General features: G+C 42.5%; 1 protein-coding gene across 3 annotated transcripts in view; it reads left to right on the top strand.

Annotated features, from left to right (window-relative positions):
• The first annotated feature begins 6,292 nt into the window (after positions 1-6,292).
• The window catches only part of LOC109429899 (uncharacterized), a 111,500-nt gene continuing 108,665 nt past the window's right edge, over positions 6,293-9,127 (top strand). The window contains exon 1 of one of the 3 annotated variants that reach the window (XM_019705899.3): positions 6,293-8,342. The gene's annotated coding sequence lies outside the window, so the exon portion shown is untranslated. The remainder of the gene's footprint in view (positions 8,343-9,127) is intronic. The other 2 variants (XM_019705897.3, XM_019705896.3) reach the window with 2 other exon arrangements.

The raw sequence follows: 9,127 nt of genomic DNA, 5'->3' as shown, positions 1-9,127 counted from the left end.
GGTACGGAGTCCCAGCCTGGGGTGCGGCGCTAAAAACCAAGCGAAATCGGGGGAAGCTAAACAGCGCGTTCCGACTCATGGCCATACGAGTAGTGAGCGCGTATAAAACAATATCGTCGGAGGCAGTTTGTGTGATTGCAGGGATGATCCCGATCTGCATCACCTTGGAGGAGGACATCGAGTGCTATGAACGGAGGAGGACCAGCCAAGTGAGAACGTTGGTGCGAACGGCCTCAATGACAAAGTGGCAACAGGAATAGGATTCCACGGAGAAAGGAAGATGGACCCATCGGCTCATCCCTAATGTGTCGACTTGGGTGAACAGGAAGCATGGAGAAGTGAATTTCCACCTAACCCAGTTTTTGTCTGGTCATGGCTGCTTCAGGCAGTACCTACATCGGTTTGGCCATGCCGCTTCGCCCTTTTGCCCGGAGTGCGAGAACGTGGAGGAGACACCGGAGCACGTAGTGTTCATCTACCCCAGATTCGAGGCGGTAAGAAGATCGATGCCGGAATTAAACGTGGAAAACGTCGTCGACGAGATGTGCCGTACTGAAGAGACGTGGAATGCGATCAGCAGGGCAGTCACAAAAATGATGACGGAGCTGCAGCGGAAGTGGAGGAGCGACCAGCAAGCTGGGATCGCTTGAAGAGGAAGTGCACAGATGAGAAGCACTGTTTAGAAGCGACAAAAAGTGCAAGAGCACTGTAACAGAAGAGCGCATGAGCGCATTGCCCCCCCTGAAGCAGTCGCATCAGTGGTACCAGGGGGATCGAGGCATCTAGGTGTAGCAGAGTTTTTCCAATCGGTTTTCTCTGCTGGGGAGGTAGGGAGGAAAAAAAAACATACACACACACACATACACACACACACACACAGACATCACCTCAATTCGTCGAGCTGAATCGATTGGTATATGTGACTCAACCCTCCGGACCTTCTATCAAAAAGTCATTTTTGGAGTGAACATATAGCCTTTCCAGTACACTAAGTGTAGGCAAAACATTATTATAAAAAAAACCCGAATTGATCCACCTAGCGGTGATGGTGCCTTTCTCGTGCTTTGAAATATCCTTTCGACAAAACTTAAGCGACATGTAGATGACATTGACATAAATACAAAATGAAAACTGCTTAATCTACTCAATATGGATACATTTTATACTAGCATGACATCCGATATTCAGTCAATATAAGACAACGCACAGTGGGAAAAATAGGTATAAAACGCGAATAAATTCGATATCTCTGCTCGGAGTGGATGGATTCGAATGAAACTTGCATAGTATCGTCAATTTGACATAAGGTTGGTCTTACTCTTATCGATTCTGTTCCACTCCTGGCAGAGATGCATGTGAAAGTTTTAAAAAATAGGGGATATCGGAGTTATTTGAAGATAATTCAAATTTTAAGGTCGTGCGATCAGCCAAACCAGCTCCATTCGATACTACGGAAGTTCTTATACAAACACAAACTAAATAAATCATTTATTTTGCACTTCAGGATTTTTCCAAATAGATGAAAACGAGAGATAGTGGGGTAAAACAGGCCTGATACACCGATTTCCAGCATCGTGCGGCGAATGACACCCCCCATATCTGAAACTGTATAGATTTTTGCAGTTTGTGTCAAAAATTCATCTGAATCCATCCACTCCGAGCAGAGATATTGAATTTATTCGCGTTTTATACCTATTTTACTCATTGTGCAATGATCCAAAATTCAAACTAAACAAGTGTCATGCAGCCGCAAAATTTTGAAGCGTCATTCTAGATTTTCAGGTCATCATTTATGAGAACTTAGACCTATTCGTCACTGTTCATACCCAACGTTTATCAGGCCATCAAACAAAGCCACGATATGATTTATCACTTGAACGTTAGTTCTGCTACACAACAGTTAGTATATGTGATCTAAGGCTATTTTCTTGCTAACCGTTCATTTGGTTATCAAAAAATCTGCGATCTGATGTGTCGTATGGTATGTGTTTGGTTCATTTTTATATTTGGTGGGATACCCGGAACTGATTCCATGACACTACCGGTTGTCCCAGATATGGTCTGAGATTATTTTATTGCTAATTCTTCACCTATACCTAATCGCCGCGATTTGATATACATATTGCATGTATGGGTTTGATTCAAATTTACTGTTTAACTGCTTTCGAAGGCACACCCGAACCCGCAATAGTACCGAGAAGTATCCAATGTGGTCTGACCCTATTTTTTACTAATTGTGCATCGGATTGTCGATAAGTCGTGATTTGATGTACCGTCAGTGAAGGTGACATTAGGCCTGGGGGTAACTTTGGGCCAAAAATCAAGAAAGATGTTTCGTTCAAAAAACTAACATTTACCTAAGTGACTATCAAAAGTAGGTAGGATATGATAGATATAATTTGCGTCAACCATCTGGTGTAGAAAAAAGTGATCTTTAGTTAAATTTTTAATTAAGAAACAGTGATGTGAATTTTATTGTTAGACATACTACACAAAATCGTTGTTTTAAAATATCGTTTAGAAAACAGAAGAACACCCGGTATGCAGGGATGGGAACACTCACTTGCAAAGAGTTACACTCACTTGATATTATCTCTGCTCAGAAGCATGCTATCAAAAAATAGTGTATGGAGTACTTTTAGCTTATAATTTTATCTAAAAGTTTGCCGAATAATGTGAGGGTCGCACATGCATAATAAAGCCGCGACAGAGCTATGAAAGCGACTCTCCACGTGGAGAGTCGCTTTCGCAGCTCTGTCGAAGATTTGCTAAGCGTGTGCGACCCTTACACTGTTCGTCAAACTTTCAGATAAAACTACAAGGTAAAAGTGCTCCATACATTGTTTTTATAGCATGCTTCTGAGCTTAGATAATATCAAGTGAATGTATCTGTATGTCAAGTGAGTGTTCCCATCCGTGCCGGTATGTAATGAATTGCTGATTCCAGGGTGTATTGAGCACTTATTCTGAAAAGTAATATAAGTTGTATTGGTTTTGTTTGCTATTTTGTACAGAAAATTTAATAATACGAGCTGTTGTGCAAATCCAGCTTTTTGGGGGTGACTGGGCCATGCAGTTGCAAGGAAATAAGCTTGAGAACCCTACAAATTTGAATTAAAACACCTGTAAGCGAGCGTTCATAGTTTTTTATGCCCAATTCTGCGAAAAGTTTCAGAGATTATTGTAAGATTTAGTCAAAATCCAAAGGCACGCACAAGCTTACGTAACTTAATAATTTTAGCATTTGATGAAGAATACTTCTATCTTTTATTGAGGATGCTAGTTGAATATATTTAAGTGACAACGGATGATTTCTATTGCATCGTTGATGGATGACAATCAATGTGGTTCAATTTTTACGTTTATTTGTCTGTGAAGCTATTTTGAACGGATTTAACACTAATCAGTTGTGCGTAAGTATCAATATATTCAATATTTTTGATAAGCCATCAATATTTTGTGAAATTGAACAATTTTGGTTGATTTTTAATGTTTGGACCAATGTCACCCCCTAGAAGGGGTTAAATTGGGCCAATTTTAATTAAGCTACAACATCGTCAAAAAAATTTTTAGAGCATTTATATCTACACTAGTCCTGAGTTATACCTAAATGAACGAGTATACGAAATTTAAAGTTAATTTAGAGCTAAAATATTGTTGTAACAACTTATAAAAGGAAGGACTATGCAATTTTGGCCCAATGACACCCCCACTGATGGCACCACATCCATGGGTTAGGTTAAAATTTACATTTTACTACCCGGATCCGGTTCCGGGTAACTACCGGTTGTACCAAATATGGTCTGACACTATTTTCTTGTTAACTGTTCATCGGGATACCAAAAACGCTGCAAAATGATGTGTCGCATGCATGGTATGACAATTCCGGCGGAACTCGGAACCGGTTTTGGAACACTACCAGTTGTTTCTAATGTGATCTAAGGCTACTTTCTTGCTAACCATTCATCAGGTTATCGTAAAAGCTACGATTTGATGTGTCACATGCCTGGATTTGGATCACTTTTACATATGGCCACTTCCGGCCACTCAAAACCGATTCCGAAATATTTGCTGGCCGTTCATTAGGTAATCGAAAAAACCGCTCTTTGATGTGACGCATGTATGGGTTTGGTTCACTTTAAGATTTGACCATTTCGGCAGGATACTTAGATCCGGTTCCGGAACATTACCGGTTCAGATATGGTCTGAGACTATTTTCCTGCTTATTGTTCATCAGGTTATCGAAAATGCCGTGGTTTGATGTGTCGCATGCATGAGTTTGAATCACTTTTATATTTGGCCACTTCCGGCGGGACACACAGAACCGGTTCCGGAACACTACTGGTTCAGAAATGGTCTGAGACTATTAACCTGCTTACCGTCATCAGATTATCGAAAATGCCGTGGTTTGATGTGTCGCATGCATGGGTTTGTTCCACTTTCATATTTGGCCACTTCCGGCGGGACGTTCGGAACCGGTTCCGGAACACTACCAGTTCAGATATGGTCTGAGACAATTTTCCTGCTTACCGCTCATCGGGTTATCGAAAATGCCGTGGTTTGATGTGTCGCATGCATGAGTTTGGTACATTTCTATATTTGGCCACTTCCGGCGGGACACCCAGAACCGGTTCCGGAACACTACTGGTTCAGAAATGGTCTGAGACTATTAACCTGCTTACCGTTCATCAGATTATCGAAAATGCCGTGGTTTGATGTGTCGCATGCATGGGTTTGTTCCACTTTTATATTTGGCCACTTCCGGCGGGATGTCCGGAACCGGTTCCGGAACATTACCGGTTCAGATATGATCAGAGACAATTTTCCTGCTTACCGCTCATCAGGTTATCGAAAATGCCGCGGTTTGATGTGTCGCATGCATGTGTTTGTTTCACTTTTATATTTGGCCGCATACTGGGGTACCGTTCCGGAACACCTAATTGGCCATATCTCCGGAACGGCTGGACCGATCCGAACCATTTTCAATAGGAAACAATGGGACCAGATGCCGCGTCGAATGAACCGTCGGTCATTAAAATCGGTTGAGGTTTACTGCCAAAAAGTGATGTGAGTTTTTTTGTACACACACATACACACACACACACATACACACACACAGACATCACCTCAATTCGTCGAGCTGAGTTGATTGGTATATGTGACTTGACCCTCCGGGCCTTCTATCAAAAAGTCATTTTTGGAGTAAACATATAGCCTTTCCGGTACACTTAATGTACGAGAAAGACAGAAACTTTTCCGTTTATTGAAGAAAATTTTTTTTTCGGATGTCCACGTGGACATTGAGGGAGCGGGGTAGGGGTCAATGAAAAGTCCACGCTAGTCCACGGGGAGGGGGGAGGGGGTCAAAAACCATGATTTTCCTGTCCACGTGGTATGTGGACGGCCCCTTATAACTTTATAACTTATGGTTTTGAGATACACCAGAAAAAAATCAAATGTGTATCCATGATTGAAGCATAATTCGGGCATTTATGGGTTAAATAAGTACAGGGATCTCTGGTATCAATTGCAATTGCATTTCGTATAAAATTTATGGGTGGTTTATAATTTTCACGTAGAGCTAGTGCCCTGAAAACACCTTAAAACACACACATTGTTCGCGGATATAAATCCATGGAGTAGCACAAACATAATTAGAGAAGCCGTGTAGAGTATATCTAATTAAAATTATGTGTCAGAACATGGATTTTTTCCCAAAAATTCTACGTATAGTGAATACGTAAAGAGAGTTTATGCAGTACAGAGTGAAAAATTCGTTTAGGTTATCAAAAATCATAGGAAAAAATATACAATTCACTTAAGGACAGATTTGTTAGAAACCCAAAATAACCGTCACAATGGCCAACTTTGGCACCTACTCACGATTTTTAGGGCACAAATCTCTTCGTAAACAAAATTAGCGCACCTGAGCTTCTTATTTTAAGCTTATTACAAGTGAGCAAGAACAGAATAATAAAATGCATTATTGATTGAAGCTTGCTTCTTGCGATTTGTGCGTCAGAAGTTCTGATGCACTGTTGAAGCGGGGTTTTAAGACGTTTGTCCTTAATATGACGAGCATATTGGGGCTTTGTGTACAGTACAATCATACTTATAGACATATTGTATTAATCAGGAAAATTAAAACGTGACAAGAGAAATACGGACCACAATCCGATCAAAAACGCCACCTAATTATGTTCTTGATCACATGATCTCCCCAGCATCGATGGAGCCGCACCGTGTCTTTCACTGGTACATTGCACAACTCGGGCATCCTTCCGATGATGACGATGATGATTGTGGTGCGGCGGTGGCGAGGCGATCGTTTGTTTATGACCATAGTTGAAAATGAGCGACGATTAGAATCCGAACCATCGCATCGGAGAGTAGCTAGTGCCTGCCTTAGCAAGCACGCCGCGATCGCGCGAGAGCGAGAATATCAATGCCATGGGAGCAAAACTACGAACGGGATCGATGCATCAACTACTAGTGCACTTAAGCCGCGGTTTAGTACACACAGCAGCGCAGCGCCCGTTGCATCACCGCGCTTAGGAGGTTGCATCGATTCGACACAAACACACTCAGCTGCGGCTCGTCGGGCGGCGACTCGGGGAATGATTGTTAGAATCTTGAGGCGGCTTTTTGAATCGCGTGTTCTTGATGGTGGTGGTCGGCTGGCGATGATCGCCTGCAGTGATGACGGTTGGTTAGATCGTTGCTGCTGCTGCTGCTGGTCGGGACGGGTTCCACACTTAGTAGGTTAGTACGCGTCGAGGGCAACAGCGGCTAATAGGCGGGCGTCAGTGTTGTAGCGCGTGTACTAAACGAACCTCCCGACCCTCGCCGCCGCCCCCTCACACCATCCAGGGACGCGCAGGGTTGTATCCCGTTGTTTATATAAGTTAGTTGGATGATGTTTTCTTCTTCGTTCTGTGCCTGTCTGTTGATCTGCCCGTTGCCTTCTGCTGCTGGCTGGCTGGTGCTGCTCATATGGTGATGTGTTCCCTCACGGATGAAAATGTTCGCGCGCTGCTTCTCTTCTCCTAAGCGCGCGCTGCTGGTGCTGTTGCTGCTGTAAGGGCTTAATACTAGATGCTTTGGACGAAACGAGGCATTTCGTGTTAGAACGCTGACTAATGTGAACGTGCTGATTGTTGCTTCTAAAGTGTGTTACTGGGTACAGAGTGCTAGTGCAAATTTGCTGGTGGCCTTAGAGAGCATTATATTGTCAGAAGGGAGTCCCGCGCGTGTCCCACTTCGTCGCAGGTCGCAGTTCTTGAAGCGTTGAAGAGCGACGTGACTCGATGGTGGAAGTAATTGATGGTTGAAGAGTTCTAGAGTGCAGCATCCATTCCAATTCTGTGTGGTGATTGAATTAGCCTCCAAAGAGGAATTAGTACGAATATCAACGTCGCTTCTGGCTGGTGATGACTAAATAGTTGATTGGAACCACACATTCGATTCAGTCATGTGAAGAAGATTCTTGGCGTTGCTCAGTGAAGCGCGGCGGAGCAATTTGCGGTGATCGACGAAAAGGGCGTGACTGTCACGCGTGCACACATGTGACGGTCTGGGGCTGGAATTTTTTGACCATTGGCAACAGTTGAAAGCCGAAATAACAAAAAGTGCATATTACCATTTACCAGTGTGTTATCCGTTTTCGTCAATTGCACAAAGGAGCTTCATTCAGCAGTGGTTGGTTCGGATCGTTCCGAAGAAAGGAAACGAAATCAACGCTCAAGAAGATCGCTTTCAACGCACAAAGTGAAGAGAAAGAGTGAAAGACGGGGCACAATTATTCCAATTCTCGAAAAAAAGGACGGCACCACTCAACATCTGGCCCCTCGTCGTCGACGTCGTCGTCGGTTGTCGTCTTCATTTGGCCTCTCCCCGACTCGGTGTTCAGATGGCAATGTGAGTTTTCGAACCCATAAACGTGTGTTTTGTGTGTTGGTTGGTTTTGTGCGCTATTTTTAGAATGTACTAACTTCAAAAACACTCTTTTGCTTGCTGTGTGTATATGTTACTCTTCTGCTGCCTAGGCTAATATACAATTATGACCATCATGCATTAGAGACATACCCCATATGATATTGTGATTGGGAGAGGAGCCAGAGCGCTCTGTGTGTTGTATCTAGGCTCTTGGAACGCGGGAGCAAATTTTGTTTGATTATCTCAGCGACTATGTTATCAACAACCGGGAGGACGCAACAGCAGAGGAATATTACTAGCCCGGGCTGTTGTTGCTGCTTCAACTGCTTTGGCAAGGCGATAGCGATATTCATCACGGCGCGCTGCTGACGAAGAACGAAGAACAAATGCTGGAATGAATTGTCATTGTAAGTTAAATTTGAATTTATTATTATGATACCATCTCCGAGCGCGCGCTCAAAGGCGTGCGGTAGAAACGCAGAAGGGACGCGGGTAAACTGATCACGGTTAAGTGTGTATATGTAGATTACAATTGCATGCATGGTGTGGTGATGCTTCAGCTTTTGGTCGGTCGTTGGCGGAGGTGGCAGCGAGGATGATGATGGTAGCGTAAACATGTAGATCAGACATTCCCAAGCATTAGCAGGCATCTTTCTTAATAATGTAGTTACTTAATGTTCACTAATGCAATCAATTCATTGCTCATCTATTTAGAACATTTCTGGATTAGTTCAATTTCCTAGGATATTACTGAAAAGGCGTTTTCCGACAAAATCCTGTAATATATATTGTTGCATCGTTACTCCTAGATAAATTTCCTGGAGAATTCACGTGGGAGTTTGGAAGAACTAATACATATAAATATATTTGACATAGTCTCTGAAGCGATATCAGACACCTATGATTCCTTAGAGCTTGTACATGTAGTTTGTAACAGGTAGTAATCTCTTATCCCAATTGTAGTTGAATCTACAGTGTATCAAACAATTGTCCGTACAACAATTTTTTCGCCATAATATTTTGTCATTCAATGTTTACAACTTTTAATACGTCAATAAAAAATGCTGAAATTTAATTAAAAATAAACTATATTGAAGCTTCATTGGTCAAATTTTGAGCAAGATCGAAAAAGTTTTCTGAAAGTTATAGAACTTTTAGTAAAGCTTGACGGTTTATTCAACCAAATTTCAAT

Source organism: Aedes albopictus, chromosome 2 (genome assembly GCF_035046485.1).
Source record: "Aedes albopictus strain Foshan chromosome 2, AalbF5, whole genome shotgun sequence".
Lineage (NCBI taxonomy): Eukaryota > Metazoa > Arthropoda > Insecta > Diptera > Culicidae > Aedes > Aedes albopictus.
Note: the sequence above shows the minus strand (reverse complement) of the source record. Positions and strands in the feature narration are given on the sequence as shown.